The 12,394-nt window shown below is 40.0% G+C and overlaps 1 pseudogene; it reads right to left on the reverse strand.

Annotated features, from left to right (window-relative positions):
- Positions 1 to 1,360: 1,360 nt before the first annotated feature.
- The window catches only part of LOC138666537 (zinc finger protein 850-like), a 112,160-nt pseudogene continuing 101,126 nt past the window's right edge, over positions 1,361 to 12,394 (reverse strand).

A 12,394-nucleotide genomic window follows, 5' to 3' on the forward strand; every position in this document is an offset into this window, starting at 1 on the left:
GATTTCACTGGGTTATAGGAAACCCCACCTCACCAGTTGAGGGTTAATTAAAAACTACTTAAAGGGAACCTGTCACCCCGTTTTTTCAGATTGAGCTAAAAATACTGTTAAATAGGGCCTGCGCTGTGCGTTACAATAGTGTATGTAGTGTACCCTGATTCCCCACCTATGCTGCGAAATACATTACCAAAGTCGCCTTTTTCGCCTGTCAATCAGGCTGGTCAGGTCGGGTGGGCGTGGTCAAATCAGGCTGGTCAGGTCGGGTGGGCATGGTCACAGCGCTGTTTCTTCCCCAGCTTTACGTTGGTTGCGTAGTGGTGTGCGCATGTCCCAGTGTCGAATCCACTTGCGCGCACGTGAATTAACAGCGCACGATATGCGCTATTACTGTCTTCGGTGGGGGCGGCCATCTTCCTGGGGCCGCGCGTGCGCAGATGGAGTGCTCTGCTGCACGGGGCTTCAGGAAAATGGCCGCGGGATGCTGCGCGTGCGCCGAAGAGATCGCGACGGCCATTTTCCTGAAGCCGAGTTTGCATATCTGTGCAAAGGAGAGGAAAAATTAGAAAATAAAAGCAAAGTTTTACTCTGCTCTGCAGCCAATATTTCATGATGTGGCCAGTTAAAATGTACAAACTGATGAAAGGTCCTCTAAAATTCTTATAGAGCAATGCAAAGCTGGGTAACTATAATAGTCTCGAATAAAAGGACAATTTCAAAAGCGGAAAAGTGTCTTAACAAACCTGAGATCCTTAATTTAATTCAGCCTTCATACTTCTATACAAACCATACCAGTTCTCCTTTAACTACACAGGTCCTAGAGCGTTATCTTAACTCATAGACAATAAAAACAATAGACGCAAATAGATGGATATTAGTATTAAAAGCAGTTGTTTATTAATCCTTTGTTACAAATTTTCAAGGGGCTGTCCGACACCTCTCTCTTCTGTGTAGTCTGGTTTCAGGTGGAGGTAGATGCTGTTTTACTTAATTAGGACAGTTGAAGAGGGAACCATCCAGTTGGTCTCATTTGATTAATAAGACACCATAATTATTAGATGCCTGTTGTCTGACGTTTGCCTCTGAAACTGTCCCAATCATGTATACCAGAGAAGGACTGGTCAACCTCTTTAAGATGCAGTTATAGTGTTCACAAATAGTGAACTAGTGGGTAACTATAATAGTCTCGAATAAAAGGACAATTTCAAAAGCGGAAAAGTGTCTTAACAAACCTGAGATCCTTAATTTAATTCAGCCTTCATACTTCTATACAAACCATACCAGTTCTCCTTTAACTACACAGGTCCTAGAGCGTTATCTTAACTCATAGACAATAAAAACAATAGACGCAAATAGATGGATATTAGTATTAAAAGCAGTTGTTTATTAATCCTTTGTTACAAATTTTCAAGGGGCTGTCCGACACCTCTCTCTTCTGTGTAGTCTGGTTTCAGGTGGAGGTAGATGCTGTTTTACTTAATTAGGACAGTTGAAGAGGGAACCATCCAGTTGGTCTCATTTGATTAATAAGACACCATAATTATTAGATGCCTGTTGTCTGACGTTTGCCTCTGAAACTGTCCCAATCATGTATACCAGAGAAGGACTGGTCAACCTCTTTAAGATGCAGTTATAGTGTTCACAAAAAAGTATTCTATATATATGATGAAATATTTTGGATTGTTATATGCATTACACTTGCTGATGTTTATTCCTCATTGCATACAGCACATTTCCTAATAATTATCATTTAGTGATCTAAATTGCTTTCCCTTTTAGGCTTGTGACTTAACTTTTACTGTAAATTTTCTGGTACTCTTCGTCAATAAAATACATTTATAAATTATGAAGTGGCTACTTCCCTGTGTAATTTTTCTGATGTGTAAGAAAATATTTCTTTGTTAAACATTTTCCAATTCTCAATATGAAAATGGCTTCTCCTCTGTGTGCATTCTTTGGGTAAGTTCACACAGGGCGTTTTTGCTGTGTATTTTTTATGCTAATTTTCAGCTGCTTTTTACAGTACCAGCAAAGCCTATGAGATTTCAGAAATTTCATGCACACATTGGTTTTTTGTGTCATCAGTGTTTTGTGCTTTGCTGCGTTTTTGGACATAGAGCATGTCACTTCTTTCAGAGTTTTTTCAGTGGTTTTCACCCATTGACTTGAATGGATGCTGCAAAAACGCAGCAAAAACGAAGGTATCATTATTTGCTGAGCTTTTGCTGCTGAAAATTCAAGGACATTAGCATGGACAAAGAGAAAAAAAATGCACCAAAAAAAGCACCTAAACCTGCGTTTTTAACGCAGCTTCTTTCCTGCCAAGATCAGGTTTTCCTGCAAAAAAACAGCAAAAAACTACCTATGTAAACTTACCCATAGATTTATAAAAAGAGTGGATTTACAAGAAGAACAATTCCCACATTATGGACATGAATATGGCTAATCTCCTGTGCGAGTTCTCAGATGTGCAACAAGATTTCATTTGTTGGTAAAACATTTCCCACATTATGAACATGAAAATGGCTTCTCATCATTGTGAGTCTTGCTATGTCTAACAAGATTTGTTTTGTCAGTAAAACATTTTCCACATTCTTGACATAAAAATGGCTTCTCCCCTGTGTGAATTCTCTGATGTGCACAAAAATTTGCTTTATTGATAAAACATTTCCCACATTCTGAACAAGAAAACGGCTTCTCCCCTGTGTGAATTTTCTTATGTGCAACAAGACTTGTTTTGTAGGTAAAATATTTCCCACATTCTGCACATGAAAATGGTTTATCCCCTGTGTGACTTCTCTGATGTGCAGTAAGATTTTCTTTCTTGTTAAAACATTTTCCACATTCTGAACATGAAAATGGCTTTTCACCTGTATGGCTTATCTGATGTCTAACAAGTTGTGATTTAATGCAATAAGATTTACCACATAATGAACATGAGAATGGCTTCTCCCCTGCGTGAGTGCTTTTATGTTTAACTAGATCCCCTTTGTAGGTAAAACATTTCCTACATTCTTCACAAGAATATGGCTTCTCCCCTGTGTGAATTCTCTGATGTACAGTAAGACTTGTTTTCTTGGTAAAGCATTTCCCACATTCTGAACATGAAAATGGCTTCTCATCGTTGTGAGTCTTGCTATGTCTAACAAGATTTGTTTTGTCAGTAAAACATTTTCCACATTCTTGACATAAAAATGGCTTCTCCCCTGTGTGAATTCTCTGATGTGCACAAAAATTTGCTTTTTTGATAAAACGTTTCCCACATTCTGAACAAGAAAACGGCTTCTCCCCTGTGTGAATTTTCTCATGTGCAACAAGATTTGTTTTGTAGGTAAAATATTTCCCACATTCTGCACATGAAAATGGTTTATCCCCTGTGTGAATTCTCTGATGTGCAGTAAGATTTTCTTTCTTGTTAAAAATTTTTCCACATTCTGAACATGAAAATGGCTTTTCACCTGTATGGCTTATCTGATGTCTAACAAGTTGTGATTTAATGCTATAAGATTTACCACATATTGAACATGAGAATGGCTTCTCCCCTGTGTGAGTGCTTTTATGTTTAACTAGATCCCCTTTGTAGGTAAAACATTTCCCACATTCTTCACAAGAATATGGTTTCTCCCCTGTGTGAATTCTCTGATGTTCAGTAAGACTTGCTTTCTTGGTAAAGCATTTCCCACATTCTGAACATGAAAATGGCTTATCCCCTCTATGAGCTTTTTGATGTTCAGCATCCCTTTTGTTATTTTTATTTTGCTTAACAGTCAGTAATGACTTAGAAGGTGGGACCTGTTGATAAGGAATAGACAATAGGTTTTTGTTGTGAAGGGCTGGTGGTTTATCCGAACAAGAAAACTGCTTTTCCCCTGTGTGAATTTTCTTATGTGCAATAAGATTTGTTTTGGAGTTAAAATATTTCCCACATTCTAAACATAAAAAAGTCTTCTTCCCTGTGTGAATTCTCTGATGTACAGTAATACTTGCTTTCTTGGTAAAACATTTCCCACATTCTGTACATGAAAATGGCTTTGCCCCTAAGTGAGTGCTTTTATGTCTAATGAGATCCCCTTTGCAAGTAAAACATTTCCCACATTCTGAACATGAAAATGGCTTCTCCCCTGTGTGAATTCTCTGATGTACAGTAAGACTCGATTTCTTGGTAAAACATTTTCCACATTCTGGACATGAAAATGGCTTTTCCCCAGTGTGAGTTCTCTGATGTGCAGTAAGACTTTCTTTCCTGGTAAAACATTTCCCACATAATGAACATAAAAATGGCTTCTCCCCAGTGTGAATTCTCTCATGTACAGTAAGCCTTGTTTTCTTGGTAAAACATTTCCCACATTCTGCACATGAAAATGGTTTCTTCCCTGAATGAGCTTTTTGATGTTCAGTATCACTTTTGTTATTATTTTGCTTAACAGTCTGTAATAAATCAGAAGGTGGGAACTGTTGATAAGGAATAATAGATGATAGATTTTTGCTATGAAGGGCTGGCAGTTTATCTGAAATGATGTCATGCTCTTCAAATATATATGGTGCGATACCATAATCGGCTGCTTCAAAATCAGTAACTGTCAGATATCCCTCTGACGCACAGTCATCTGCCAAGAAAAAAAACAAACTTTTTTCATAAATTCTGCATTTAGCAACACATTATATTAAAATTCAAGTATTAGCTGACGAAGACGGATACAAATTGTAGACTTCAATGCGAGGACTAGTAGTTTATGATATTAAGCCAAGAGGTTGTACAATTTTTAGTTCCTCTTCTAATGCTAGCTTTTTAAAGCTTTACTCTTCAATTTGCTTGTCAATAAATTTTTGTAATGAAATGTTCAGTGGCGAATCATAAAGAGGCCTGTAAGTCGGTGCTATTAGGTGGTGTCTGTCTCATAGCTAAATGAATTATAGCACAAAACAAGGCAAAGAGGAGGAGCAGGATTGTTGTGTACATAGAAGTCATGACTTTAGAGCAGGTGTAAGATTGGAGCAGTACGTGTATTTTTGTATGTATTTTCATTATGCTACCTTCCTGGCTCAGCCTACCGCATAAGGAATACACACCGGTAAGTACTTTGCTGATTAGGCTCTTCCAATATCAAGCTCTCTTCGGCTTATGGGCACACACTCCTGACGAAGCTGTTGCAGAACAGTGATACACATGGGGTCTTTCTCTCCACATCCCTGGTCTTCACACCTTCTACTTATCAAGGTAGTTCATTATGGTTGTTTATGTTCTGGGACCATATGAGATAGTATCTATCAAAGGGATTTCCCTTTGCATCTGAGTGTTAACATTTGCAACACTATTTGGTTGGCTTTGCTCCTTTGGTCTAACCTCTTGTGGTGATTCTCTCTATCCCCCTATTTATTTAATATGCGTATCTTTTGCATGTGACCTCTATACCATACCTTAAATCTTAAATTACTATCTTTTTATATGGGTAATACTTCTAATATGAACTAGTCAAGGGTTTTATAAATATTCATATAAATGGTGGTCCAAAAGTAGGTGGACAGAAAATAATTTATTTTGCTTTATATATAAAATTATATTTACTAACACAAGCATAATATTGACAATTAAATTTTATTCTGAACAATAATACAAAAGCCCTTAAATTTTATCAACGCAGGTGTTCAAACTGTTTTCCATCACAATTTGCACAACTTTGAAGTCTGCCTCTTAGGCTACTTTCACACTAGCGCCTGTCGCAGTGCGTCGGGCCGACGTACCGACGCATACTGTGAAATAAAAGTACAATGGGGGCAGCGGATGCAGTTTTTCAACGCATCCGCTGCCCCATTGTAATGTCCGGGGAGGAGGGGGCAGAGTTCTGGCCGCGCATGCGTGGTCAGAAATGGTGGACACGACGCACAAAAAAAGTTACATGTAACTTTTTTTGTGCCGACGGTCCGCCAAAACAACACATCCGTCGCACGACGGATGCGACGTGTCGCAATGCGTCGCTAATGCAAACCTATTGAGAAAAAAACGCAACCTGCGGGCTAGTGTGAAAGTAGCCTTACGCTTCGACAAACATTTTTGCACAAGTCTCTTTGGGTATTAATTTCTTGAAATGCATCTCTTATGTAATTTTTCAAATCACTGACACTTTTTGGTTTTCGACTATAAACTCTGTCCTTGAGAACTCCCCAAAAGAAAAAATCCACTGGGGTTAAGTCTGGTGAACGTGCCGGCCAATCAAGTGAGCCTCTTCGTCCAATCCGTTTATTAGGAAATGTTTCATCAAGATACTCGCAGACTACTCTTGAATAATGTGGAGGGGCCCCATTTTGTTGGAAACAAAGGTCATTTGAATTAGGCTGTTGCTGTAACTGGGGAACAACTTGATTCATTAGAATTTTGAGATACTTTTCTCCTGTGACTGTTCCATCAAAAAAAAAAAAAAGGTCCAAAAAACACCAAAACTTGAAATACCAATTTCATAACCCTATTACACATACTGTCCACCTACTTTTGGACCACCCTGTATATATTTTCTATTGCTCCTTCCTACAACAATTCAGGTATTTAACATTGTACCAGGGGTGCTGGATGATTGCTCTGTTTTTTCTACTGTATATGCTTTAATGGTTTTTAATGCAATTTTTTGTGTGTTCATGGTTACGAATAAAGCTTTGTATTTTTTGATTGTTTATCAGGTGTGTGCACTAATTGTTTATATTGGTCTTTCTCTCTTCTCCTTTTGTATGAAATCATTTTCCATACAAGACGTAGCACCCTAATAAGTATTTAGCACATTCTATGTATTTGGATGCATCATAGGTGTGCTCTAGCTTTGTATACTAGTCCGCGAGTAGTGACTAGCGTGACATCATGTCTGGCCAATACGTTTTTCTTTTTCACCAGTATGAAGCCTGTCCACACACTCTGTGCCGGCAGTGGATATGACATCTGGAACCTCTGATGTACAGCTGGTCACTCACGAACTTGTAATGACCCTCCCTGATAAATTTAAGGGAGAGAAAGACCAGTTCAGGTTATTCAGGGAGAGCTGTAGGTTATTTTTTACTCTGAAACCCCAGTCATCAGGAAAGGAGTTCGAGAGGGTGGGAATAATCATGTCCCTACTGCGAGGACGTCCTGAGACCTGGGAATTTTCCTTGTCACCACAAGAACCAGAACGTTTTTTTGACGATCAGACAGTGTAATGATCTTAGAATTTGATGTCAATTTCTTCTTGGGGACTTTGAGAATATCTACCTAGATGAATGGATATTTCCTTGATTTATCCAATATCTTATTGATATGTTTGTTCAGTTTAATTGAATGCTACTAGAATGTTGAAATTGTTTCTGACTAGCTCAGTTAGAGATAGACAGAAAGAGACATTATACACAAAATGCACTTTATACAGATAGACAGTGTTTAACTGTTATGCTGATGGATTCGCACGGTATATAAGCGCCATTTTGTACACTGCTCTGCTCCTCCCAATATCAGACCATCTCGCTGAGCTGCCTCGTACAAACACTTTCAGCACCTCTACATCCTTCTGATGCTGGAGAGTCTCCATCCAGCTATTGTGAGGTATGGTCAGACTCAACAGGAATTTAATAGGACTGTATCCTGCAGAGTTTTGCTTCCCTGGCCTATCCCCTGCCAGCAGTGGATATATTAGGCAGCTCCACCCTCCACACCTTGCCTGAGCTAAGATTGTAGTTACAGTTTGTCTCCAGTTCCCTGTCTAGGTGCTTTATTGTTTTGTCTCTCCTGTTTTTGACTCGGCTTGTTTACTTGTTCTGTCTGATCTCTCCGCTCAGGAAGCTGGCTTCGTACATTGAACTTGCACTGCCCGCCCTGACCTCGGACTTTCTAACCACGCCTCTGTATTCGCTCTCTGTGCTTCTTTTTGTGCCTTTGACCCAAAGGTCAGCTGCTGCAGGTCCGGGCACTACCCTGGAGGGTCAGCTGGTGACTACCCTAACAACCCAAGCCTATTCTCACCATCAGAGACTCTAGTGAAGACCAGGTAGTCACTTAGTTACGCCCCTCAAGGGTAAAACTCCGCCTAACAGGCAGCACTTATCCACCCTCTCCATATGCAATCTCTCATAATCTTGCTGCGTGGAGAATATCATGGATTTTGTTGTGCAACTTGTTTTTTAACTCCTTGGCATCACAACCAATTTTGACCTTAATAACTGATCATTTCTTCTTTTTTACCTTCCTATTATCAAGTTCTAGGGGATATAACTATTTTGAGTGACAGTCACATGAGCCTTTTTTCAGAGGGGTTGTCAGTGGTATCATTTTTGTGTACATACGAGTGGTACTCATTAAAGATTTCCCTTGACCCACTGCACATGTGTAATGATATAAGTCTCTATAGGTTACGTGCCAATTTGCAACTCAAAACTGATAACGGTCTTGATTTTACAGGTGCTGAAGTGGTGTGAGGTTTCATAATGGACCCAGAGGAATACAGAGCAGTCAAGTTCCTTTATTTGAAAGGCCACACCAAAGGAGATGTTCGATGAGATGAAAGAGGCTTATGGTGATGATACCCAATCATATGATGTAGTCAAGAACTGGAATCGTAAATTCAAATGTGGTCGGACTTCGGTGCAAAGAGCTCCAATTCTAGGGCGACCCCACTCTGCTATTAATGAACACACTATCCAGCAAGTGCAGGTCGCCATTTTGGAAAATCGCATTGTAATTATTGGCCCAAAATGTCAAGATTAGTGTGTGGTCAGTGAAAAAAATAATCTAAGACCATCTTCACATGCAAAAGGTATCCGCTTGCTGGGTTCCCCGGCTTCTCACATCTTTCCAGAAAAAGGAACGAGTCGAATGCTCTCAGACTCTATTGGCGATGAGTGATGGAAACGAGGACTTTTTAAACAGATTGATCACACAGGAAGGAAACTGGGTCCATCACTATGATCCTGAGACTAAAGTCCAGTTGATGCAATGGAAGCATCATGACTCACCACCTCCAAAGAAGGCACGTGCCCAACTCTCGGCAGGCAAGGTCATGCTCACAGTATTTTGGGACCAGCAGTATTGATGGTTTTCCTTGCAAAGGGTACCATGATCACTGGGGCATACTATGCTTCACTGCTGCAGAAATTGCGGGAGGCCATCAAAACCAAGAGACGTGGCATGCTCACCAAAGATGTCTGTCTTCTGTAAGACAATGCACCAGTTCACAACTCACATGTTGCCCAAATGGAAGCATGGTCCTGTGGCTTTGAAACTGTACCGCATCCCCCTTATTCACCTGACCTCGCACCATCGGACTTCCATTTCTTTCCAACAATGAAGTTATTTTTGAAGGGCGAGCATTTTCCAGATGATGAGACTTTGATTTCCGAAGTCACAACATGGCTTTTGAAGCAACCTGTTGACTTCTACAAGACAGGTGTTTACAGTTGCTTGAAGAGATGGGAGAAGTGTGTGTCCCTAGGTGGCAGCTATATATAGAAGGACCAATAACTGTTAACCAAGTTTCATTGCTCTCAGTCCACAGGAAGTGAGTCAAGGGAAATCTTTAATGAATGCCCCTTGTAGATCTTATTAATGTAGTGAAACCTCCACCAGGGGGAGCTGGTGAGGGAAGAGGTTAAAAACTAAGCGTAGCAAAAGAGAACAACAGCACAGGTGTCACAGGTAATGAAAGAGTCAGAAACATTCAGGAACAGAAGTGCAAGAAGGAGCAACCATACACAGTCAAAATACTAAGCCGAGGGTCAGAGCCAAACATGAGCACGGGGTACAAAAACGTGAGACTGAAGACGTGGTCGGGGTACAAGCAAGAGAATCAAAAAGCCAGACAGAGAACGTAGCAGCAGAGATGGATACCAAGAGACGGGGTCAGAGACAAGCCGGGGTCATACACGCGAATACAAGTCAAAGGCAGGAGGGTCACAAAGGAACAAGGGTCAGAGGCTCTAAACTGGAAGCTTGAGCTATCACTAACACTCATCAGCAGGCTGTGATAGACTGAAATAGCCCAGCAAGCTCCAGAAGGAGGCTGAGGACATTAACCCCTGCATGACCAGTCCCGAGAGAGGAAAGAAGGAAATAAACTTGGGACTGGACCATGACAATTAACACACTTTTTATTAACTCTTAATGCTTAACTTTTTTTCTTAAATTAATGCAAAAGCCATCCTGCCTCGTCACGGCGATCGTCGTTGGCACAGTACTAACGCTAATATTAAAAACCTTACCGTTTGTCAGGTAACATGCATGTAGGTAAGGGCTGAGAAGAACTGAGCCAAACTACATGCATGCCATTTGACAAATGGTAAGGTTTTTAATATTAGAGTTTGGACTGTCCCAACTACGGTCGCAGAGACGGGATGGCTTTCACATTTTTTTTGATAAGAAAACATGTTAACCAAGTACTGTATATTATTTTCATGCATTGTGCTATTTATTTACTGCAGTGTATTTGTTATTTTATTATTATTTATTTATATAGCACCATTAATTCCATGGTGCTGTACATGAGAAAGGGGGTTACATATAGAGTACATGCCTTGTGCAGGTATGTACTACGGAGGACAGAGAATGAACTTCAATCGAATATTGCAGCCAGCATGCAGCCAGCGGGTAAGGAAAGGGTGAATCAAACATCCGAAAACCCCGCCTCTATGTCTGAAAATTGTTCCCTCCAAATTCAGGTGACAGAGTCCCTTTAAGCTATCAAGTGCTGTATTAAACATACATATATATTATATATATATATATATATATATATATATATATATATATATATATATATATATATATATATATATATATATACACACACTGTATATATGTTTTCATGAATATTTCAGCCCATGGATCCATTGTATGTCCGTTTTGCAAGCCGGCGCGAAAATCTCGCTGTATGGATGCAATACGGAGGTTTACATGTGCAAAATACACTGCCACACCCTGCCTGCGGATGACATACGGATCACTATTTTGGGATCATTTCAGTGTATTACGCATGTGACCCCGGCCTGAGCTGGGCATTATTGATGTGGTTTCCCATGGCTGTGTGTCCACTAGTTGGGCTCAGTCCCTCTCGGCCCTTATCTACATACATGTCACTTGATAAACGGTAAGAGTTTTATAATATTACAGTTAGGGCTATCAACTACGGTCACTGTGAAGAGGCGGGATGGTTTTCGTATTTTTTTTTTAATTAAAAAACATGTTAACTAAGCACCGTATATTATTTTCATGCACTATGCTATTTATTTATTTACTGCAGAATATTTAACCCGTTAGTAACAGAGCCAATTTGCAGCTTAATGACCAAGCCAATTTTCACAATTCTGACCACTGTCACTTTATGTGGCTATAACTCTGGAGCGCGTCAACGTATCCCACTGATTCGGAGGTAGTTTTTCGGGACATATTGTACTTCTACAGAGAGTGGTGTCACAAATAATACTTAATAAATAACATTTCCCACATGTCTGCTTTACATCAGTTTACAATTTTGGGACCAAATTTTTTTTTTGTTAGGACGTTATAAGGGCTAAAAGTTGACCAGCGATTTCTAGTTTATCCAACAAAATTTACAAAACCTTTTTTTTTTAGGGACCACCTTACATTTGAAGTGACTTTGTGGGGTCACTATAACAGAAAATACCCGAAGTGACACCATTCTAAAAACTGCACCCCCTCAAGGTGCGCAAAACCACATTCAAAAAGTTTATTAACCCTTCATGTGCTTCACAAGAACTAAAGCAATATGGAAAAATGAACAAATATTTTTACTTTTTTCACAAAACATTTACTCTGGAACTACTTTTTTTTTATTTTCACAAGGGTATCAGGAGAAAATGGACCACACAATTTGTTTGGGTGCATGGCAGGGCTCAGAAGGGAGGGAACACCCTTTTGAACTCAAAATTGGGTGGAATCAATGATGGCGCCATGTCGTGTTTGGAGACCCCCTGATGTACCTAAACAGTGGAAACTCCCAATTCTAACTCCAACCCTAACCCCAACACACCCCTACCCACAGCCCTAACCACAAGCCTAACCTTAGCCCTAGCTCTCACTTTAGCCCAACTCACTTTAGCCCAAATCTAACCCTAATGGAAAAATGGAAATTTATTTTTTTTAAATTTCATTATTTTTCCTTTTTTTATTTTGATCACTGTGATAGACACTATCACAGTGATCAAAATGAACCAATAGGAAAATTGTCCTATTGTTGCCGAGCGCCGGCCAGCAGATCTCGGCGAGTGCACTGCGCATGCACCCGTCATTTTCTCCTGGAAGGAGACACAGGGGACATCAAGGCGGGATTCCTGGACTCCAGAAGTATAGGGGGGGCGATCGGGGGAGCAAATTTCTCTCTCCTCTGATGAGCGATCACATCAGAGGTGAAATTAAATGGAGAATATGACT

The sequence above is a fragment of the Ranitomeya imitator genome, chromosome 2 (genome assembly GCF_032444005.1).
Source record: "Ranitomeya imitator isolate aRanImi1 chromosome 2, aRanImi1.pri, whole genome shotgun sequence".
NCBI lineage: Eukaryota > Metazoa > Chordata > Amphibia > Anura > Dendrobatidae > Ranitomeya > Ranitomeya imitator.